The sequence below is a fragment of the Schistocerca americana genome, chromosome 8 (genome assembly GCF_021461395.2).
Source record: "Schistocerca americana isolate TAMUIC-IGC-003095 chromosome 8, iqSchAmer2.1, whole genome shotgun sequence".
In the NCBI taxonomy this organism is placed as follows: Eukaryota; Metazoa; Arthropoda; class Insecta; order Orthoptera; family Acrididae; genus Schistocerca; species Schistocerca americana.
The window spans coordinates 247,016,479-247,042,684 of NC_060126.1; positions in this window are offsets into that span (position 1 = coordinate 247,016,479).

The following is a 26,206-nucleotide window of genomic DNA, read 5'->3' on the forward strand; positions in this document are numbered from 1 at the left end:
CCTGTACGATTTTGTGCTGTACGTGTCCCTTCAAGTTTCCACTTTACTATCACATCGAAAACAGTGGACCTAAGGATGTTTAAGAGTGTGAAAATCTCGTGTACAGACGAATGACACAAGTGACACCCAATCATCTGACCACGTTTGAAGGCCTTGAGTTTCTGCTCACTCACGATGTCTAATGACTATTGCAGTCGCCGATATGGTGTCGCTGGCAGTAGGTGGCAGCACAATGCACCTAATACGAAAAACGTATGTTTTTGGGGGTGTCCGGATACTTTTGATCACATATTGTGTATTGTTAAATCAAAAGATTGTGTGAAAAGAAAGTTATATTGGCGGGTTCTCCCTTCCACGTTTTCCTGAATTCCACGTATCATTGGTGAAGTGAACACACAGAGTTGCGAGTATGGGGTTCTGCACCTCCAGTCACTGTGTGTGAAGTTTCTCTGTATCGTGAATGTGCCACCGTATGGTGTGGTTTCACGGCTACGTTCATCATTTGCCCTTCCTTTTTTATATAATTGGGCACTCAAGGACCAAAGGCATGCGGTATTACTGGCCAGCGTTACTGCGATATGCTTTGCCAGCATGTCATATCCTCCCTACAGGAGAGAGACGCACTGAACTCAATAGTTTTCATGCAAGATGGGGTCCCGCCACACGTCGATCTTGAAGTTCACCTGCCTCTGTGAAACGATGTAATTATCAGCCGATCATTTCCAAATGGTTGGTCGGTACGATCAACTGCGCTCAGTCCCTGTGATTAATAGGACAGGATCAGGGCAACAGAACCTGACACAATAAGTATTACAACAGGAAAATGATGTAAATGCAATTTACCTATGTCTGGGGGAGGGAGCACAAAGCTGTGTGCAACACCCTAGACCGCTTGAGAATTTACGCCACTGGTGGCGATGGCTTCGATTATGAAGGCGACTTTAGCAAACTAACGACCACAGTCAAATAACTCCCCTGCTTGAATTACTGAGATGTAGTAGCGAGCAGCTATTTTGCACAGGAAGAGTTTGTATCATGCAGCAGCAAATCCAATTGAATGTTGTTTCGAGAAAACTAGAAAGCCAGTACGAATTAACTACTGAATGAGGCACAGAACGTGGGTGGAGTGTATTCCGCAGTTAGAGGGTATTAACATAATTTAATTTACGACTGCACAGCTTATACCCCGGCCGAAATCGTGCTAGAGGGACCTGTAATCAGGCCAATGAGAGCAGCGGTGCTCTTACCCCCTTCCCCTGAAGAGAATTTACAGTCACAATTATCAGTTTCTCTGAGAAGGATTAAAGGAAGCGAAGCATTGAGAGACGAATGGGAAGATTATTCTCCCAAGAGACCAATAATTAAGGAGGGGGATCTCTTTCTGGTCCTAAGTCATTACCAGTCTGACAAAACTGAGAAGAAAATATCTAAACTGTACTTTCTATATGAAGGCCTCTACCTAATAGAGGAACTTTACAGGTGACCTCATTTATATTGTCATTGACACAGACACTGGTGTCGAGAAAAGCTTCCAGAATATTGACAACATTAATCTGATTATCAGCTATGACATTCACACCTTAAGATTAGCAGTTTAAGATATTGTGCAAGTTGTATGGCCAGTTGACTTTCCGGTATGTCACAGAGATAAGTAGGAGATTTGAAACTGGACAGTTACAGGTAGTTTCAGGATAGGAAACAAAAGGAGGAGATAGTGAGACCTCTGACATGACAAATTTACTAAGACCTTGAAGTGAGATGTAGTTCAGAAGTAAATGAAGGGATCCCTAAGTATAGGTCGCGTGTCCCGATGGGGGAGATGAAGATGCCAACAGCATGAGGATTGTTCCTGTTGACGCAAGAGGTATGTGAGCGGTGAGTGCCATGTGTCAAGGGTCGTAGCCAGTTCACTAATAAGCCCAGCTGCACACAAATACTTGCAGAAGGCTGATCAAGTTTGATCCTGAAGTCCAACAAGGAAGTGTTCCAGTTAGTACCATTTCCAAACACAACAAGCAGACAGCAGACACATCTCCCTACACACACACACACACACACACACACACACACACACACACACACACACACACACATGCACACACACAATTATAACACTCACTGAAGACAACCATTTACAGCAAATTGAGATTAGTTGTGGATTAATACCTATTACTTGTGTGAAAGTATGGAAGAAAGTAGGGCAAATCCCAGTATTTGAAATATATCCTCACCTTTCTGTTCTCTTCAGGTATCAGGTGAAATGCCTATTACGGTTCCTACCATATCTGGAGTCTTCCTCTATCTCTTCTTCCTTGGCACTTCTTTTAGCCTTTAGGGGGTGTCTGTCACTCTCCATTCTTCCTAGATGTTTGTTCACTTTTCTGCTAGTCTCTAGAATATCATCATTTAGACTTGAAACTTTTAGTTCTTCTCCAGTATCTTAATACCTTAGTGTGTCTTATGTAGTACAACTTTCCACTTGTCTGAGGAATTTCAGTTTTGTACCAGAACATGGTTTTCCAGCTTTTTGCTAATCACCCAAGTCTCGCTTCCACAGAGCTGTGTAGGGGCTGCAACAGTTATGTAGAAATTAAGTAGCTGTTATGTGCTGAGTCTGGTGCAAATTTTTTCAAATTCTCACATTTAAAGCCAAGATTTTAATTTGTTTTTTCCCCATTTACAAATTTATATATTTAACAAGCATTCCATCAGCTAGATTAAAATTTGCATTTATTTATTCAAATGGAATAATTTTAGGAAAATTATCAGCAATTTTGCTTTAGCTTCAATAATTAGAGTATTATACACAAGTAATTCAATATCGCTACTAATAGTAACTCTGTTTAAAGTTTTATCTTCTTTATGTGTATATTACATTTTTTTCAGTTGTATGAATTTTTCTAAATTTCTCAAACTATATTGACCAATTGGAATGCCTCACATTTCTTTATTATTTTTTGATGTTATATTTGGAGTTGGAAAAGTCAAATAAGAACCAACTAGCAAAACATTTTTATGAGTTTCTTTTGTTCAAACAGTTACCCATTTTTTTAAAATGGGTGAATCATCACTGAACTGAAATAATCTACTCATTGATATTAATAAAAATTATGCAAATGAATGATAGATTGGTAACCAAAAATAAGAATTCCAGAAAAGAAATTTAAAAAAACACATTCAACTTTTACCAGATTCTATTCAATGTTCATTAATAGGCTCAAGTGGTTGTGGAAAAAGAATACTAATGATTGGAGATTATATTTTAGCACCTGGAGAGTTAAATAGGAAAAAATTACTCATTTGTATGTTTATTCAAAAGTTTAGTTCAACCAATGTATCAAGAATTTATAAACAGATGTGAAAAAATAGAAGATAAAATTAATGATGAATACTACTTTTACTGAAAATCGTGATGAAATTATTCAGTTAGATGAATGTGGTGTTTTTGATGTTTTTATACTTAAAAATCAAGACATAGCTAGAGAATATTTTGCTACAGGTAGACATTAGTGAATAAATTGTTTTTATTTAGCTCACACACATTCAATAATAATAAAACAATTAGAGACAATCTTACTTTTTACAATATTTTTCAGACAAGATGATTCAAATTTATATATATATATATTATGAATTTTTTGGGGGTGATTTAAAATTAGACAATGTTAAACATATGTGTCTCAAATGGTGGAATAGTGATGGATTTACTTTTATTAGAATATGTATGACAAGAAAAATTATTAATGGTAAATATAAAGAAAGTACTAAGAATCTTTTTAAGCATTAGACATTAAATGTAAATTTTAAGGATAAAAACTTTGAACATAAGAAGTGAAACATAAATGATGATCCTAAAATAAAAAAGATTATTCTATTTTTATCCTTGATAAAAGTTTGCAAAATACGATCCAGAAATTTTTAGTAAAGATGAACGAAATAAAAAATAAAAGAAAAAGTAAAAGAAGAGTTTAAAAACGAAAAAAGTAAAAAAGAAGATCAACCAGGTATTGATGCAATGGAGTAAGTTAAACAACTAATTGAAGGATTAGTTGATAATGTGTTAATAGCAACTGAAAAAATAGTGAAGTTGAAAAACAAATGATTCCTTACAATCAACATTACTTAAAGAATTTAACGATATTCCAACAATTAAACAATATGATAATGATAAAAGAGATTATATGTAAAGTGAGTAATAAGTTAATAATTTGTTAGAAAATTATGAAAAAGAAAGAAAAAATTAAAAGACACAGATGGTAAAAGAATAAAATAAGTTAAGGAATGTTAAAATTTATCTCGTAGTGAAAGTACTGTATTTCGATTAAGATTTATTGGTACTCACTTGATTCTCCTGATTTACAAAATAATGATAGAATTTTATTCGAGTCAAATACTGTATCATCTGACAATAATCAAAATAAAATTAAATCAAGTAAAGGGAACAGATATAATTATTTGATAAAAGCAATTGTTGAAGATTGTTTTCCTAGTTTTCCAGAGAGAAATCATAATCATTTATTTGAAAAATTTGATGTAGATTTAGTAAAAAATATTTAGAATATCGAGTGGAATATATTTCCATGAATGATGTTTATCAATTAATTTTCAGATTAAGAGTTGCCCATGGGGAAGAATTAGATGGAAATAAAAATTATTACAGTGAAAATGTTAGATATAAAAAATGTTTACTAATAAATTTCATGATCTGATAACTAATAATCGAAGATAAATTTCATATTTTTTAACAACTTTGTTGCTTTACCAAATACATTTTGGGAAAGTGAACATGGTAAAGGCATCGTTAATGATGGAGTTAGTAATATACTACTTGACATACATTTACCTGGTTATATTTCGTGTGGGCCTGGGATTAAAGTAAATGAAAGGTTAGCACATAGAGGTGAAGCAATAAATCCACTTGATGAAGCATGTAAAGAATATGATACTTTTTATAGAGACCTGAAAAAAGTAGAAAACCACATGAAGCTGATAAAATATATCAATTGGCTGAAAAAGAAAGAATTTATGCTTCAGATGTTTCAGTTGGTGAAAAATTAGCTACAAAAGCATTTAGAGGAAAAATGCATGGAAAAAGGAAGTTAGTACTTGGATTAAATGTTAATAAAATGGATAGGGATTAAAAGAAATTTTTTATTCATCTTGAATCCATATAAATGTGTAACTTTAGTATTGATTATACTAAACTTCCAAATGATGAAATAAAAGCCAAAATCAATTAAAGCTAAACTAAGTAGTGTTCACTTAAATAGATTTAAACCATTTTAAGTGATGCACAAAAAAGATAAAAAGAACTGGTTGGAATTTGATTATTACATTTAGTATCCCTGTTGTGAAAAAAATTATTGAGTATTCAATGAACAAAAGAGAAACAAAGCACAAAAGTAGAATTGTACTATTATTATTAGCTGCATTACCATATCTAGCAACTGTTAGGTTACTCACTGATGGACTTGCAGCAATTGCAATTGCAGATATAAATAAGGAAAAAAATGAAAAACAATTAGAAGAACAGAAAGACAGACTTTAGCAATGATTGAGCATGTTGAAGCAGTGCCTGTGACAGGACATCCCTTGCATGGCTGATCATGGAGCTATATTTTAGGATTTTCTGAAGCCGTAACATTCTTTACATATCGCCAACCTGCACTCTAATCAACTGCAGCATCACATTAAGTGATGTTCACCACAGTTTCTTTTTCTGGACACCAGAAATCAATAACAGTACACGGCATGTAACATGAGTTGTAGGACGACGCCATTTTGGCGCTGGACTGTGGCTCTGCAATCCACCACAAGAGTTCGAAACTTTACTGGTGCACAGAACAAACATCAAATGTGAGCCACAAATGAGGATGTTTGTCTAAGTATGTTAAAGGCTTTCTTTTTTAAGAAAGCCACTACTCACTCAAACCCTCATATGACATCAAAAAGATACAGAATTTTAACGATATTACTTATGGTCATTTGTGTCTATTTGTTTTAAAGCAATTATGTATGAATTATAAGTTTAATGGTGTTTTCAGTTTAAGAAAAGGACGTTTTTTGGATTAAAAATTAATTAGCTTCATTCTAAAAAATAGTTAATGCAAAAAATAATAGAATATATACTTCAACAGTTTCAAAAGAATTCTGTAACACTTTTAAAGCAACAAAAGGATATATTGATTTTAAAGATCGAAGAACAGTAGTTATAAAAGATCCAGTAAATGGTTATGAAGCTCAAACTAAACAAGACACAGAAAAAGAAATGTTACAGAATCTGAATATACAAATATTTTAAAATATTTGAATAATTATGTCAGCAAAATGAACTTTAATTAACTGAAAAATCTGATACATCAAATTACTTTCCAAAAAAGGAAGTATAAAAAGATTTTTCAGATTAATTTTAAAAACCAGATTTAGCTCAATCTTTAAACGATTTCAGTAACATCTAAAACAAAAGGTATGATCAACAAATTACCGGACTCTCAAATATAACAGAACTGAAACAGAAAATGAACAACTTCAATGATTATCTTTTTGTTCTAAAAAAATTTGATGATGTTGGTAAAAGTAAAAACAGTGATTTAATAATCAGTGATTTTGTTTTCTCAATGAGTATTTTTGACAAACTCTACCTGGCGATAATAATAGTGTACAAATCATATTTTCTAATTATAGGGTTAAAATATTTTGTTAAAACTTTTCCAATTGACATAAAGTTAATTATACTTGTGAAAAATTTAATTATCTTTTATTCTATATAAATGATGAATTGTATTCACATCTACTGTTTGAAATATAAAAAGTTTCCTGGAACACATAATCCTCATATAGAAAAAAAATGAAAAAAGAATTGTATGAATATGTTTAATTTGTAAAACTTAAGAAAAGGAAATTTGTTACAAAAAAATTTTTATTTAATGGATTAAATATTCATGAAGAATTTATTAATGAATTACATAAACCAATGAGAAAAGATTTTTAAAGAGGAATTAATATTCTTTTAGAACAGATGATTGATGCAAGGTGATTTAGTCGAAATTTATTCTGGAAAATTTAAAGGATTTTCAAAAATGTATAAGAGATTTTAGTATTTATTAACTGTTATTGATGTATTTTGAAAATTGTTCCAGTTAAACTTAAAACAGGCATAAACCTAGTTGATTCTTTTGAAAAATATTATAGTTTGGAAAACAAAAAATTTACAAACAGAATACTGTTAAGAATTTTATAACAAAGAATTACAAACTTATTGGCAATATTAATCATTATTCAACTTTTAGTGAATTCAAAACATCTGTTGTTGAAAGAATTAATAGAACATTAAAAGTAATATGTGGATAAAGGTGACTTACAAAGAAATTATAATTGTGTTGATGTGGATAAAAATTTTGTTGGTGAATTTAAAATTCGTAATTTACACAATAGCTGAGTTAAAATAATAACATAAGTTTTTAATATGTTAATAAAAATTGTAATTGGAAATGGAATTAGCAATTCAAAACTGAATGATGTTTGGTTCTGAATATAATATTCATTATCATATTGTTGTATTAAAAGAGAGTGTATTTTAATATTCAAATAAAGGTTAAGGCAAGTGATCCGATGTCGAAATTACCTGATAATTATAAATTTAAATTAATGCAATCAACGGTTTTTAATGGATTTTGTTTATTAGGTGCATATGAAAATCGTTGTGAATATTATTTAACTTTTTCATATGAAATAGTACTTGAAAATTAAGTTCTATGTTCTAAGAAACATTTGTTATTTTAATTTTATGATCATGTAATTTCTCTCTTGAATAATTATTCAAAGTACTCAAATAATTCTGACAGCAAATAATTTATTCATTGATATATATTTACTTAATTTGCTATATTAAAAATTTAAAAAAAATCTTCAATACTTGGTTGGATATTTCTGACAATATTTACTTGTTTTTGAGTATTTTACAGTTGTTTCCATATAATGTAGTAATAATAACCATAATCGTATAATCTTAAAATACAAAAGAAGGTCTAAAATTTTCATCAGTTTTTGAGGGACAGTATGTGGTAAGAAAGTAATTATTTGTTCATTTTTAACCTAAAATTACTAAATTTCTATCATATACCCCATGTAATTTTTTTGTTTGATACATTTTATTTAATTTAGATGTTTTAAATGATTTGTTTGCCATTCATAGATTTGTTTCACATTAATAGTTGTTTCATATGCTCTGATTTTTCTTACTGAAGTCAAAACATCATGAGTAGCCCATTTTTGAATGGATTGGCTTATTCTTTTTGGGGTTTTAATATGGAAGAATAACGACCTCCTTCAATGATGGAAATAGTTGATGTTTCATTTCCTTTCAGTACCTCCAAAATGGATGAGTTCAACTTTTCAGATGTAGTAGTATCTTCATCATCTAAGTATTTGAATTTTTTGTCTATTTTTTCATATTCTAAAATTTCAGCCACATCATTGGCATAAATCATGGATTATGCTTTCGTCAATACCATTATAGATAAGTATATTATGACATAGATCTAAAAAACACTCCATTTATATATAATAATATTTATTATGTTTTTACTTTTTTATATTAAAATAACTTTTTCTTTGTAAATGGAAAGTGAATATAAACTGGTTTGTCCACTAAACGTACAAGAAAGAGAAATTCATAAAGAATGCCCCTTCAAAAAGATTTGTATTGACGGTCTAAAACACAAAGAGAATTTATAGAAAATAGTTATAAACATATAACAGATTAGTTATGAACATATAACAGATTAAACAGACATTTCCTTGAGAAAACTGTAAAAAAGAAATTATAAATTTGTCTAAATATTTTCGTAGCTGTAAGTATAGTGAATGAAAAAGAGAGAAAAAAGCCTTTGATTATCAAAATCATACAGAAAAGTATTAGCACTAAGTTTAATGCCTGTAAACCTGGGTTGTAAAATATATTTGAAAACACATACAGAAGTACCACATATTCAAAAAATATTATATACTGAATAGTTCTTTATAGTATTATTTGTTTTTGCTTAATAATCTATGGAGCTGTTTAGTTTGAATAATAAATCGTTGTTATTGACTATTATTTTATTTGCATTTAATTTATAATAACCTTATGGTAATGTATTAATTCCATCGTGTAATATTAATTCAATCATCAAGACTTAAAACAATTTTATTACATTCAACTCCATACAATTCATGTTTAAATGATCTAATTAAATTCTCTTTGCTGTATTTTGTTATCTAAACAGTCTTTATAACCACCAAAACTAATTTCAATTTTTACAATAGATTTTCTGTCTATTTACCACCAACTTAAAGTCATACATTTCGATATTAAGCTAATAAGCTCTGACATGATTTTTCCACAATTTTAATCTTTTATTTTTCCTAAAGCTTTCTTGTTGAGTTGTATAATTCTATGTATATTATCTTTTGGACAATCACTTGTGTGTGTGTGAGTAAATTCCTTATGAATATCCTCTTGTATGATCATTGAATCATCAGTATAAAATAAGTTACTTAGAAGAATTCTCCTGTCTAGATATATAACTGCCTGAAATTATGTTTCCCATATAGGCATTACTTCAAGTATACAGAGGTTAAACAATGTTTGGGAGATGTGTCAGCCTTATCATACTACTTAGTTGAGATCTCATTAGTCATTTTTTAGATCTAGTGTGATAGTCATGTTCTGATACAAACTTTTTATTGTATTTATTATATGTTGTTATCTGTTGTAAAATAAAAATTCTGTCTATTGTACAGAATCTTTTGATAAAATCCATTTGTTCTTCATGCAGTACTACCTCTATTTAGGTTTTATGTATGAGGCTCCTTCAATACCCAGTGCCTCACACTTTTAAAAAAGCCATTAATATACGAGTAGGCAAGCGTCGTTGTTGGTTCTTCGTATTTGATGTTTGTGCTGTGCGCCGGTGAAGTTTCGTTCCATTCTCACAGATAGCAGAGCCATAGTCAGTGGGAAAAAGGCGTCTGCATATGACTCATGTTATAAGCAGTGTGCTGTAATTGAATTTTTAGTGCAAAAAAGAAACCATGGTGAACATCTGTAAATGTTTGTGTGCAGTGTATGGCGTTTAGCAGTTCACATGACTACAGCTGGGCTATGGGTGAAGAAAGTTACAGCTTCAGAAAATGCATAAACAGTGCTCAATGATCAGTTACCCTGGGGGTGCTATTATTCGTGACTACCGGCGCATCACAAATCGGGAATTGGTTCTACAGTGGTTGGTCAGCATTGGAAGTGCGTCTTCATTGATCGAGACTCTCGGATATTCAAAGAAATGTTCACAATGTGTTCCACAAATGCTCACAGTGGACCACAAGACTCAAAGAAAAGCCATTTCACTGCATTGTTGGAGCATTGTGTCACCTATCGTTATGGATTGTTACAGAGGATGAAAGCTGGACGCAGCACTATGCACTGGAAACGAAAAAGCAGTCCATGGAGCGGCATCATCCTCATTCACCAAAGAGGAAGAAATTCAAGAGAACCCTCTCTGCCAGAAAAGACATGGTGACAGTCTTGTGGGACTGTAATGGCGTCATTCTCGTTGATATGATGCCAAGAGGATTGACCATCAATTCAGAGCCATTTCTGACGTGTTCGATTGAATAAGAAACCAGCAGAAATCTTGCTCCAACACGATAATGCATGCCCACACACAAGTCTGAGAACCCGGGAACACATCGCCAAATTGGACTGGACACCATTAACTCATCCACCCTCCAGTCCAGACCTGGCACCCTCGGACATCCTTCTCTTTGGGCCGCTTAAAGATTCTCTGTGGGGACCACACTTTGAAGATGACGGGAGTGTCAGTCATGCAGTGAAAACATAGCTATACCTACATTAGAGAACGGCCATAGAACCTGATGGAGACTAAGTAGAAAAATAGTACTTGGACAAGACATGTTGATGTATATTTTCACCAAATTCTGACCCTTAACAATAAATATGTTTTGAGAAAAAAATGTGGGTCATTACTTTTGAATGACTATCATATTATGTTTCAAATCTTAACATGAATGTTGTATGCTGAGTCTAGTAATCTTATTCCTCTACAGTCACTGGATAAGCTTTTGTCTCGTTTTATAGATAGTAATATCACTCTAGTAATCTTTCAGTATTTGGGAATACTCTTGCTCTTCCAACATTCATTTCAGGGACGTAGCAGACATAGATGAAGCAGCATTCCTCCATTTTAACAATTTAGCATTAACACAAACTTCCTGTCACTTTTCTATTCTCAAGTGATCTTAAGGCAGATTTTACTTTGACAGTGTTTGATTTAATCTCTTGTCATTTCTTGTTTCAATTTCAATTTCCTGTGCTGTGTCATCAAACCATAATCCTGTGTAGTAATTAGCCTTTGTTCTTCTTCAATACTGTTTATTTGTATGTTCCATTTTTCTGTTGTCTTTAAAGTTTTTAAAACCTTAAAGTCTCTTTTACAATCTCCTCTGACCATCACTTTCGAAATTAGAAATAAATCTACCACTGAGTTCTTGGTGTGTCTTTCTTACTACACATTTAGCAACTTTTTTCTATCTATAGAATTGCATCTTCTCAGCTGTGGGTCGCTTAAGTTTTTTATATATGCAGCGTGTTCTTATTTTCTCATTACAAATTTTAGGACCTCTTTTCCTTACTTTTTTCTTTTTTTTACTGAGAGCTGCTTCTGCTATTCTTTACATCATATTATTTACATTTTGCCATTCTTCTTCTATATTATCTTTAGTTTGCAAATTTGCTAGCTGTTTATTTAACGTGCTTTGGTAAATATGTTTGATGATGTCTTCTTCCAGAAAGTATACATTATAGATCCTTTAGTCTTATTTGTGACTTATGTTTTTGCCATTTTCTTCAATTTCACAAAAAGACCTATTCTGGAGATTTTTAGAGAATTATCTGCTCCTATATCTTGTTTTCTATTGTTTACTTGACCTGCTAGATTATTATTCACTAAAGGGTAGTCAATTATAGATGTAGGACGTTTGTTGATAAAGTACACTGATGTATATCTTTGTTTCTTAAAAAGTGAGTTTGCTGTTTTTAGATGGGTAAGTGGCAAAAAAATATCGTAGTGTTTTCCCATTTTTAGTGCATACCGGTTCTCCAAACGGCCCTATAATATTCGTTACTGGGATATTTCCTGATCTGGCATTGAATCGCTGATCGTAATAGTCTGATCAGGAGCACTGTATTCACTCAGAGTGTTCTGCAGTTCCTTATAGAAGGTTCTAGACTCATTCTTTTTTCTTTCTTCTGGTACATATACGTTTTTAAATAGTGGGGTTGCCTCTTCTCAGTTTCAGTCTGACTGTGAGTATTCTTTCGCTTATGTATGTCCAATCTCAGATCTCTTTTCCACATCTCTTATGCATGAGTAATGTTACACCTTTGCTTGCTGTTCCTTTTTTGTCGACTCCATCACCTATATATTTGTTACCTCTCGTTTTCATTCTCGTTTCTGTGATTGCTGCAGCATTGTCACTCATGTCTTTTAGTATATTCATATTTTCTAGTTCTGAGAAATTCTTCTGATATTCCAGGTTGCTACTTTAATATATCCGTTGACCAATTCAAGGTCTGATTCATTCATAAAATTTCAGTGGACTTTTTTCATTGTTTTGATCCTGAACAGGTATCGACCACCTGAAGATATTCTTTGATCCTTTACCAACATTTGGCCATTAGAGATAGAAATGGAAAAGGAAAATATAAGACATGCTGAGGCCTCGAAGCTTCATACTGTCGGGGCCCATAAAAAACAAGAACTGGCTAAGGCAAGCCGATAGAAAAGACAACAGAAGAAGCCTGATACAAGTTAAGTGGAAGTAATGTCAGATTTAACTAAGGGCCCACATGGTTGCCACCCACATGCTCCAAAGATGGGAGCCCCTAAGGGGGACTACAGTTTGTCTGGAATTTGTCCAACTGCCCCGTCTGGCATGGATGGCCCCTACCAGGAGCGTTGCTCCCACCAATATAGGTCAGTGGACCATTGAAGTACACAAGCCTTTCCATCAACTTTAAGGTTTTATCCATCAAGAGGTTTAAAATGTTTAATTTGTAATTATGTAGAAGGACCATTGTACAAGGAGGACGATGTTTTGAATGTTGAATGTATGAGAAGGTATTAAAGAGAGCATACTGAAAAGGGATAACATAAAAATGGAAGAAACAGGAGTAAGAAGAAAAAGGGGCAGTCAGAGAATGTTATAGAGAATTATACTGTCGGAACAAATTTCGAATGTAGTAATAGAGAAAGAAGAGAAAACAGAGAATAAAGATAAACATAATGGCTGTTTCTGTTTCGTTTTCATTCAGCGAGTCTTCGGAATTGTGGATGGGAGACAATTTTTGGAAATGAGAAAGATACATCTTTGTGATGAAATATTCATTTGCGCAGCAACACTAGATTAAAGGCAGCAACCTAAGATGAAGAAAAATGTAACTCATTAGGAGAAATTCGTAGGAGAATGTGTAACAGTTAAAAAAATGAGTGTATAGAATTTTATTCCAACATTAGTATTAAGGAATGATCGAAAGAAACACCTATTCTTTGTATCAATGGAATTATAAGTTATGATAAAATTGCTCCACTGCTAGGCACTCGTGAACTGAGGTGATGCCACTGTGGGAAGAGAGGCGACCATAAGGAAACGTAGTTCTTAGAAAAATCAACTTATTTTGTCACGTGTATTGTTTATCTCTAAACTACACGATCTGGTCACATTAAAGCAACCACCTGTCACAAATTTGAATGACCACCTTCAAGTACAGACGGGCAGTAAGAGATTCAAAGAGGTTATTGGCGGTAACCAGGAATGTGAAACCATGCTGACTCCGGTGCCTTGACCAGCTACGGTAGGTTTCTTGGTTGAGGGTCCATGGTGTTAACAGCCTGATCGAGATGGTCCAACAGAATCACGAATGGGTGACCGGTGCAGAGCCGGTGCAGAGCGGTAAACTCATCCTCGTGCTTCGAACACAAACATAAATTGTGAGCTATGTGACACATTGCGTTGTCCTTCTGGTAGACGCCATCGTGCAAAGAAAAAAACAAACTGCGTCTAGGGATGGTCATGGTCCACAAGGATGCACAAATACTAGTGTTGATCCACTGTGCCTTGCAGAACTACGAAATCACCTAATGAATGGCACGAAAACATTCTTCAGACGAGATGCGAACACTTCACAAACATAGCCGTTTCACAAATGCTACCTTGCCCAAAAGCCAATGATGACGCCCTTTTGGACGTCAGATAAATCGCTCCGATTTCTCATTACGACAACGATTGCAGTGCTTCCATCGCAATACATTTTATGTCCCCTCCACTGCAAGTGCAGCCAGCTGTTGTTTGTGACTGGTTACTGCAAGCAGAAGTAGACAATAGACAGTAGCACATTAATTTAACTGGACCGTGTGTGTTACGTATGGGAGGTTGTCACACAACTGAGCCACAACAGTTTTTGCGTCGGTGGCACCTCCTTCAGCGAATGCTTAACAGGGAGTCAGATGCGGTGACTAAAGAGGCTGATAAGGACCAAGTAAGTCAAAACTTAAAGAGCTGTGTGTAAGCAGACACCTCTCAAGATTCCAGGCAAGGAGTAAAGAATCTGATAAGTCACTGTGACTGAGCTCCTCCGATACCTGTGGGTGCGCTTTGAGCACCAGTGACCGGGTAGAGAGAGAAATTTAAACTAACAGGCAAATGACCATATGAGGAAACCTTTTGTGAAGTAGATAAGCATTTTGGGGTACAAAAAGGCTCCAGGTGAAAGTTTTTAGTGCATTAGGGAACTACAGTAGAGTCAGCTCAGTTTCATTATTTTTTGGTAAGGGTCTTGACGGTTCTTATAATATTAAAAATTAAGAATCAGCGAATATAATAAAGAAAGAAAAGGACCTCAAAACAAACTTTAACCTGTTCAGAAGAAAACTCATTTGTAAACAATTTCTCTTTTGAGAATGTGGCATAAGCTATCAACGCAACATGACTCAACCTTGGCGATCACATTAGAATTTTTGTAGAGTATGTTTTATGTACAGAGGTGGTTAGGAAGAAGTCACTGTCGTTTTTATTTTTTGTGTAGATATTTCTTGTCTTCGTCGTTTTTCTGTCATTTGCGTGTGTATTTCTGTATTTTTTTATAGTGCTTGTATCTTTATCTGCAATATGTTTAAAGTTAATCGCAAATACTGGCTAAGAATTATCTGTAGCTTCCCACTGCCTGTTATTTTTTAATTAAACTGTCAATCAGGAGACAAGAAGGAATTCAGTGCCCTACCATCCGGGGGTAAAAGATTAGCTGATGGGAGTCTGGCACTCACGATGTTAGGCAATGCATAACCTACTCTAACAGAAGTTACAGGTTATTTGGCGATTTGGGAATATTTTTGTACATGGAGGTGGCTGTTACCACGAATGTGTTTGTTTCAACTTTCTCGGTGACCACAGTATTGTGATTCCTTCTACAGCTTCACAATGGGTGTGGTTTGGGTCTCCGTCTTTCAAGATGACAACAGTTATGTTGAAGGAGCTGCATGTATACGGACCTGGCCTGACGAATTCCCAAGCGCCGTATCAGACCTCTCTGTAAGTCCATCTTTATACAAATGGTTGCGAGACCTAAGCTGTTCAGTATAAAATGTCGAATCAGACACCCTCAGCTGCCTAAATTGCCAATTGTTATTTTATCGAGAAACCATCGTGATCTCGTTATTACATTATAAAAGTCCCAGTCCCGAGCCTGCCCTTTATTCCGGTCATTGCTTCTTCGATGTAGGCATTGAACTTAGTGTTAGAAAGACCTCACCGCATTGTTACAGTGCATTTTGTCTCAGTGCTTCGTTCGTAGCCTTCCATTCCCTTTATTGCTTCCTGGTTTTATAGGACCTACATATTGTACATTACCTGGCTTTCCCTACAGCTTAGACTTATTTTTCTGAGAATTTCGAACATTTTGCACCATTTTACACAATCACATGCTGTTTCTCGATGGACAAATCCTATGGCGGTATATTGACTGTATCTCTGACAAACTGATCGTTATATATGAGATCTTCAGTTTCCGTTTCCATTCTCACAACCAACCCCTCTCCCAATTGCACGCCTCTCTCTCTGTTCCCCATCTATTATTATTTTGTTTTGTTTTATAATCAAGTCATTTGTTGTTAATTAGCAGTAGTGCAGCTTCCGTAACGTATATGTATATAATAACCACATTTACGCAACAATCGCTCTAAGCTTGATAGCAGTCCATTTGGTCTGCTGGCTTTCACGTGTAATAGCCTGTAGCATCAAAGTGCTGCGTTTTCATCAGCAGTAAAATGAGGCCTAACCGCCCAGGCGCTGATATACACAGAGGCGGCGTGTTTCACAATTTCCGTAATTGCTGGTGATTGATTACACGTTTACTGCTGTGAAGCCGGATCGATAACGGATGGTAAAAGCAACATGTTAAACGCGCCATTGTCATTACCGACAACATACTAACATCACATGTGTAACACGAAACAAAAAATAAGACGTTACAGAGTCTTCTTTTGCACAGGACTCTGAAAAAAACTGTCAATCTTATTTTTTCATTCTACACGAGGGTATGCCTCCGCTTTTTTCCCTTAAGATTGGCGAAAAAATGTTGCAGCCCCTTGGTAAAGCAATGGTTTGAAAACCTGTAAACCTAAGGATGTCTGGGACTATTTCATCTCCAAGGAAATACTAGAGGAAATCATCAACTGCACTAATATTGATGGCAGAAGATTGGCTGCTTTACATGGTAAAACGCGGAAAAACGTTTCGATTGCTGAAATGGAGGGTTTCCTCGATCTTTTACTGCTTTCTGGTGTTGAGAAGAGTTGGGATGTCCCTATTAGAGAATTATTCTTGGATGAAAAGGTAAATCCTACATACAAGGCCACCTTGTCAGTAAATAGAATCGAGGATATATGGAGAATGATTAGATTTGATGACAGGCGTACCCATGAAGCTCGATCTGCAGATGACAAACTTGCAGCTACTCGCTATGTATGGGAACTATTTCTTGACAAGTGTAGAAATAGAATGATTCCCAATGATTCGCTCACAGTTGAAGAACAGCTAGTCCCATTCCGTGGAAGATGCAGCTTCACCCAGTATATGCCCACTAAACCAGCCAAGTATGGCATAAAAATATTTTGGTTATGTGATGCTACATCTGCATATGCTTTAGACGGAATTGTTTACATGGAAAGGAAGCCCCATGACCCTATTCAGAACAATCTTGGATTGAATGTTGTGAAAGATCTTGCTAAAAGCATTGAAAGATCATCAAAAAATATTACTGCTGACAACTGCTTTACTAGTGTGCAGCTGGCGGAAGAGATGCTTCAGAAACAAATTACAGTGGTGAGAAGAATCAAACAAAATAAACCAGAAATTCCTAATCAGATGAAACCATCTGCCTCAAGAGCGATTCATTCCTCTTTGTTTGCATTACAGTGGTGAGTTATGTTCTCAAAAAGAAAAAGTCTGTAGTTCTCATTAGCACAATGCATCACGACAGAAACATTGATGAAGCTCAGGCAAAAAAAACCAGATGTAATAAAGTTATATAACTCTATGAAGGGTGGAGTAGATCAAATTGACCAGAAAATTCGTTATTACACTTGCAAGAGACAAACAAGAAGATGGTCATTTGCATTATGGATGAATATGATGGACGTCACAGCAATGAACAGTGAAATTTTATTTTCATCCCAACATCTGACATACCATAGTGGAAGAAGTGATAAAATGCGTTTGTTCGTAAGAGATTGAGCAGAGGAAATGGTAAGATCACTAATGGATCTTCGTATTCAGATCCCTAATCTTCCGAAGAAAATCGTTGATGCCATGACAAGATGTGGTGTTCAAAACGATGTCATATTGCCGAACCAACTACCTGTTTCAGGAAAAAGAAGAAGATGCAATTATTGTCCATATAATAAACACAGGAAAAGTGCTATGACATGCATTAAGTGTAAAACCAACATTTGTAAGGAACATAGTGGCGTTCTTTGTGCTTCTTGTATGTCACATGTTGAAAACTAAGCAAAATTCCATTTTATGTGAACAATGAATAATAACTTTTTGTCAAAATATTGCTTGTATACATAATACTGTGAATAAAGAGTATGTTTCAAGTGAAGAAATTGGTTGTAATATATGGTAAAAAATTTAAACTGCAACTTATAAGTGAATTAATAAAATTATTTGTATATATTGTATGTAAATGGATGAAACTAATAAAAATTCACTCTTAGAGTTTTTTTTTAAAAATTAATAAAATGTTAATAAGGCCCAACTGATCCTGTTACTGTATCTTAGGAATCTTTCAATATGTCAATAAATTTGACAGAAATAAATGTAGCTCCAAAGAATGATTATATGAAAAGAGGAAAATATTTAATTCGGGCAGGGCCATGGACACCCTGCATATGCATTCATGTGTGTTTTCGGCACCATGCATCCTAGGGTTAATACCACTGTCAAACGGAAGCACGGCACTCTGAAACAGAGAGCTTCCAAGGAAACTACCCACCGCACCCCCCTCATATTTAGTGGTAAGATGACTCAGTGGATAGCCCAACAAAAACTGAACACATATCAAGAATGAAAACTGGAAGAAGGTGTACTGAACCGTGAAAAAGAAAGCAAAATAAAAGTAATGAGCGATCCAAGCTCAAGATCAACATCAAGGGAATCTTGAGAGCTACGGGCTCGCAACTGTGTGGTCACGATGTTGGAGAGATCTGTGTTTCTTTAATTTTTTGTTTTTACAGGATTATCAACTTTTCGTCGGATCATTGAAGCGTCTATTCTCATTCTGTAGCCTTGGCAATTGTCATACTGAATATATTATCGTCGCAATTAAATTTGATGAGTAGTGAGAGCAGCCGAGATGGTGCATAGACCTCTCACAGAAATGAAAGCAACTGTGTTACAACAAAGGAATTCAGGAGTCCTAACTTCCCAAACGGAACGGAAGAGGTATAACATGTTTTAAAGACGCATCTGCGGGAAGAGGAACGTACATACGAAATACTGGAAACGTAATAAATACATAAATAAAGCATTATTTAAAAATTAAGTACCGTGAACGGTTATATCGACTGTAGGATATAACCGCAGAAACAAGTGCAGAGTTACGCCCCTCAATTGTTTTTGTGAAGTGGGCGGCACCTTTTTGTTTTATAAGCGAGTCAAAACGGACGCTTTTCTTTCGTTACAGATTTATACGGCACAGGCCATTACCACTCACATTTTGCAGAGGCGCAAACATACTAGGCGCACTAGCATATTGTTTATTTATTTATTTATTTGTCCATATAAATCTCTTTTTCAGTTCATATATTGCACACAGGATATTGGATAGAAAACCTTTTTAGCTGTTTTTCAAACGTCAAACATACATTATTAAAATTTTTATAATAAAGTGGATCTATACAGTTAATAATTAAAAATTCTTAAAACACTGTATATTTATAGCTTATTTCTGCAATTAAAGATACAAATTACATTTTTTCTTGCATAAGATACTGTGAGATTGAATATTTCAGAAGGTAGGCTATCACAGACTTTATAAAGCTCTTTAGTTCAGGAAGAGATTTTGTATGTCTTGGTAATCTGCTGTATAAGTTTGTTCCTGCATGATACACACCTTTTTGGCGTAAAGTGGTGTTACCATGATTAACATGTATGTCACTGTATGACCTGGTACTGTAATCATGGACACTTTTGTTTCGAGGAAAAAGGTTTTCTTTTCGCAGTATGCTTTTTTTGACATGCATGACTACTTCCAGTATATAAATGCAGGGAAGGGGTAGGATCTTGTGATCTTTAAAGAAAGGTTTGTATGGCTTTCTGCTGCTCACTTGCTTCATTATTCTTATAACTGCCTTTTTTTCCTGAAAGTTGTTATGGCTTGGTGTACATTTCCCCAGAAAATGATACCGTACTTCAGTACTGAATATTCACGAGCAAAGTATACAGCCGTAACTGTTTCTGCACTAGTACTGTTGCAAAGAATTCTTACTAGATATCTCCTTTTTGCTAGTTTACAGCATACAGCAAATGATTAATGTACGTCTCATTGTAAATTTATTGTTTATGTGTGATAATTGAATACAGTGTTATTACTTAATATTTGGTTCATTCTATGTTAAAAGTCATCTGAGCTATATTGCGTCTTGACGTGGCGAAAGGTTCCGTGTTCACCAAATGACGTAAGTAGTGCAGCAGGAATCACTTGTTTGGTGAGTAAATGTTTTGAAGTCTGGTGAAAGAAGTTTTCATTTGAAGAGACATCTATGGTCGAGTAAAAGAAGCAGAACGGACCTTACAGAGAAAGCCATTGTCAAGCGTATCTAAAATAAAGTAGTGTGTTAACAAAAATTGTTTATTTATCAAATTAATGAATGATTTTGATAATCTGGCTTACTCCCTCGCATTTACCCATGCACGATCCGGTCATAATTGCTAATAAATGAAAACTTGATACTTGTGTAGAACAAATAGGAGTATGTACGTCTGGTCGTCCCTTCCTTACATCTCGCCGTTGCAAACGAATGTTACACCACGACACAGACACAAATTTGAATACAGCGAACATTGAAATTCTCTCGATTTAGCACTTCTTGAATTTTGGCCGTTCTCTGTTTCTATTTTGCTTCTTTTTTCACAGTTCAGTACACCTTCTTTCTGTTTCCATACTTGATCTCTGTCCAGTTCTTGACGGTCTATCCACTGGTCCATCTTAGCACTGAATCAGAGTGTGGTGCTACGAGGAGTTTTCCTTGTGAGTAAGCAACTTGATCTCACATCAGGCAACAACATGGCTGGCTGATGACATTTACAATCATATTGCACAACGTACGTGGGTGACGACAGAATGTTTTCGCAATCGGAGGAGAAAACTGGTGATTGAATTTTCATGAGAAGATCCGGTCGCAACGAAAAACGTCTTTGTTTTAATGATTGCCACTCCAATTCACGTATCATGTCTGTGACACTATCTCCCCTATTTCGCGATAATACAAAACGAGCTGCCATTCTTTGTACTTTTTCAGTGTCATCCGTCAGTCCCACCTGATGCGGATCCCACACGGCACAGCAGCACTCCAGAGTAGGGCGGACAAGTGTAGTGTAAGCAGTCTCTTTGGTAGACCTGCTGCATCTTCTAAGTGTTCTGCCAATGAATCGCAGTCTTTGATTTGCTCTACCCACAATATTATCTATGTGATCGTTCCAATTTAGGTTATTTGTAATAGTAATCCCTAAGCATTTAGTTGAATTTACAGCCCTCAGATTTGTGTGACTTATCGCGTAATCGAAATTTAGCTGATTTCTTTTAGTACTCATGTGAATAACTACGCTCTTTTCTTCATTCATGGTCAGTTGCCATTTTTCGCACCATATAGATATCTTATCTAGATCATTTTGCAAGTCGTTTTGATCATCTGATGACTTTACAAGACGGTAAATGACAGGATCATCTGCAGACAGTCTAAGACGGCTACTCAGATTGTCTCCTATGTCGTTAACATAGATCAGGAACAATAGAGGGCCTATAACACTTCCTTGGGGAACGCCGGATATTGCTTCTGTTTCACTCGATGACTTTCCGTCTATTACTATGAACTGCGCGCTTTCTGACAGGAAATCACGAATCCAGTCGCACAACTGAGGCGATACTCCGTAGGCACGCAGTTTGATTAGAAGACGCTTGCGAGGAACGGTGTCGAAAGCCTTCTGGAAATATAAAAATATGGAATTAATTTGACATCCCCTGTCGATAGCACTTGTTACTTCATGAGTATAAAGAGCTAGTTGTGTTTCACAAGATCGATATTTTCTGAATCCGTGCTGACTATACGTCAATAAATCGTTTTCTTCGAGGTATTTCATAATGTTAGAATATAGTATATGTCCCAAACCTCTGCTAGAAATCGACGTTAGTGATATAGGCCTGTAATTCAGCGGAATACTCCTACTTCCCTTTTTGGGTATTGGTATGACTTGAGCAATTTTCCAGTCTTTTGGTACGTATCTTTCTGTGAGCGAGTGGTTGTATATAATTGCTAAATATGGAGCTATTTTATCAGCATACTCTGAGAGGAACCTAACTGATATACAATCTGGACCGGAGACCTTGCCTTCATTAAGTGATTTAAGCTGCTTTTTTACACTGAGGATATCTACTTCTATGTTTCTCATCGTGGCAGCTGTTCTTGATTGGAATTCAGGAATATTTACTTCGTTTTCTTTGGTTAAGGAGTTTCGGAAAACCGTGTTAAATAACTCTGCTTTAGTGGCACTGTCATCAGTGACATCACCGTTGTTATCGAGCAGTGAAGGTATTGATTGTATTTTGCCACTGGTGTGCTTTATGTATGACCAGAAGCTCTTTAGGTTTTCTGCCAGATTTCGAGACAGACTTTTGTTGTGGAAATTATTAAAAGCATCACGCATTGAAGTACGCGCCGTATTTCGAACTTCTATAAAACTTTGCCAACCTTGGGGATTTTGCGTACTTTTAAATTTGGCATGCTTTTTTCGTTGCTTCTGCAACAACGATCTGACCCGTTTTGTGTACCATAGGGGATCAGTACCATCACTTATTAATTTATGTGGTATATATGTCTCAATTGCTGTTGGTACTATCTCTTTTCTACACTTACATGATCAGATCGGAAGTAATGAAGACTGTCTCTTAAAAAGGCGTTAAGAGCATTTTTATCAGCTTCTTTAAATAGATATACCTTGCGTTTCTTTTTGATGGTTGTAGATGTTACGGTATTCAGACTAGCAGCAACTGCCTTGTGGTCGCTAATCCCTGTATTCGTCACAACACTCACTATTTTTCCAGGATTATTTGTTGCTAAGAGGTCGAGTATGCTTTCGCAAACATTTACGCTTCGAGTGGGCTCATGAACTAATTGCTCAAAATAATTTTCTGAGAAAGCATTCAGTACAGTTTCGGATGATGTTTTATGCCTGCCGCCGGCTTTAAACGTATAATTTTTTCAGCATGTCGAGGGTAGATTGAAGTCACCACCGACTATAATTGTATGAGCGGGGTACTTATTTGAAATGAGACTCAAGTTTTCTTTGAACTGTTCAGCAACTATGTCTTCTGAGTCGGGGGGTCGGTAAAACGATACAATTAGTAGTTTAGTCCGATTGTCAGGTATAACCTCTACCTATACTATTTCACATGAACTATCTACTTCAATTTCGCTACAAGGCAAACTACCTCTGACAGCAATAAAAACTTCACCATCAACTGCAGTTAACCTATCCTTTCTGAACACTGTTAGATCATTTGAAAAAATTTCGGCTGGACTTATTTCGAGCTTTAGCCAGCTCTCTGTACCTACAACTATTTGAGCTTCAGTGCTTTCTATTAGGGATTGGAGCTCTAGTTCTTTCCGAACACAGCTACGACAATTTACAACTACAATACCAATCGTTTCTACAACTACCTTACTGTGTTTTACCTGTCCACTTTCTGACGGACGCCCCTTCTGTGGTTTCCTGAGACCCTCTAACCTAAAAAACATCCCAGTCGCTTCCATACAGCCCCCGCTACCCGCGTAGCCGCCTCCTGTGTGTAGTTGACTTCTGACCTATTAAGCGGAACCCGGAAACCCACCACCCGATGGCGCAAGTCAAGGAATCTGCAGCCTACACGGTCACAGAACCGCCTGAGTCTCTGATTCAGACCCTCCACTCGGCTCTACACCAAAGGACCACAGTCGGTTCTATCGACGATGCAGCAGATTGTGATCTCCGCCTTAATCTCGCAAGCAAGACTGGCAGTCTTTACCATTTCCGCTAGCCGCCCGAAACCAGACAGAATCTACTCCGATCCAAAGCGACACACGTTATTGGTACCGACATGAGCCACTACCTGCAATTGGCTGCACCCTGTACTCTTCATGGCATCCGGAAGCACGCTTTCCACATCGTGAATGACTCCTCCCGGAATGCACACAGAGTGCACACTGGCTTCCTTCCCCTCCTTGGCAGCCATGTTCCTAAGCGGCCCCATTACGCGCCTAACGTTGGAGCTCCCAACTACTAGCAAACCCACCCTCTGTGAATGCCCAGACCTTGTGGGCCGAGAAGCTTCCTCTGAAACGGGGTGGACAACTGCATCCGGCTCAGAGACATCGTCAGCCACCGATAACGCCCGAAAGCTGTTCGTCAAACGAACCGGGGAGGCCCTACGATCGGCCCCATGGAAAGTTTTTTGCTGCCTGCCAGACTATGGGATGATCTCCCACTCGACCATGGGTGAGGGGTCAACCTCAGTGCAGGCAGTACCCGGAGAGGTCACAGCAGTGGACCGATCGGAGGACACGTCGGACGTGCTCGACATCCCTCGCATCCCCGCGTCCGATCCCCCATAGTGACGCCCCTTGGCAGCAGCCTCAAGCTGTGTGACGGAAGCCAAGGTGAGTGAAGGGTCGCCAACTCAGCTCGCTTCTGTACGCAACAATCACAGTTCCTATCCATTACTGCAATCCTCCTGTTTGAAGCTCGTAAAAATATGTAACAAGCGAACGGTGTACTCGCCTTAGCAGTAGCAGGAACTAGCGACGCGCGCTCGCTGGCGGTCTAACTGACACTGAGCTGTTCTAACGAAACAAACAAAAGCGTGCACGATACGAGAGTATATACAACGGTCGATAGCAACGGCGGTACTGCACACTACACTGTTATTGAAATAAAAGTTTGTGCCTAGTAAGCACTCGAACAAGCAAGAAATTACAAAAATAAACTAGTAACTACACAGATTACTGAAATAAAGTCGCTCCTGTTTAAAGCTCGTAAAAATATGTAAAAAGCGAATAGTGTACTCGCCTTAGTAGTAGCAGGAACCAGCGATACGCTCTCGCTGACGATCTAACTACCACTAGAGTTAGGCTCCAGAGTGGTGCGGCAACTTTTGTCATAGGAAAGCTGGACACGAGCATAAATTATTAGTGAACAGGTTCAAACAGCAAATAGAATATTTATTTAACTTCTATTTCTCCAAGCGTACGAAGACTGGTTAGAAATAATGTAGCAAGAAACAGAGGTCAGCTATCATAACGTGCTCGCTGTACCAAGTAGAAGGAGGTTCCAAGTGCTAGTGGCTTGAACGGCTGCCGGCTGCAGTCCTGTATCGCGGCACGAAAAGAGCCGCCAGAGAGCGTCACATTGACAGACAGCGCCGCGTACGGCAGGTGGCGGGATTTTTAAAATCCGCGCAAGGAAGTATCTCACGGCACATGTAGGTGGCGCCGGCGCTTCCACTGTGCTAAAAAAAAAAGTTTGAATAACTAAGGGTGAAGTGAAAGGTCATTACTCTGTGAAGCACCAGAAACTGCAAGATAAGTATATAGCCTTTGGTAGGCCCGCGCGGCTAGCCGCGTGTTCTCACGCACTGCTTCTCGAGCGGGAAGTCGTGCCAATCCGCGGCACGAATCCGCCCGGCGGATTAGTGTCGAGGTCCGGTGTGCCGGCCAGCCTGTAGATGTTTTTTAAGGCGATTTTCCAGTTGCCTCGGCATATGTGGGCTGGTTCCCCTTATTACCATATGTCGGCGATTGCTGCACAAACACTGTCTCCACATATGCGTACATCATAATTACTCTACCACTACACTCGTCTGGTATGAGACGTTCCGGGGCGGGTCCACTGGTGACCGAACCGCACAACAACCCTGGGTTCGGCGTCGGGCGACGGTGGTGTGGGTGGATCGCTGTGGCCTGTTGTGGGGTTGTGAACCACTACGGCGGGAACGAAGCCTCTCTGTCGTTTATAGGTCCCCAGTTCAATACACAATACACACAATAGCCCCTGGTGCTCGGAGACCGGCATATCACAGTTGAATTTTGAATATGACAAATATTCCGCGAATACTCACACTCTCTCAAAAATTCGGCGGACTAAGGCGCAGAGAAGATGTTACAGCTGTCAGGCGAATACAGATGATTTTTTTAGCACCTATCCACCACGGAGGAGACCTGGCTGTATCACTATACGCCGAGGCAAAGGGGCAAACTAAGCAGTGGAAAGATGTTGATTCATTCCAACCGAAAAACCCAACCGGCAAGTGATGCTGGGTATTTTTTGGGCTGCTATGGTG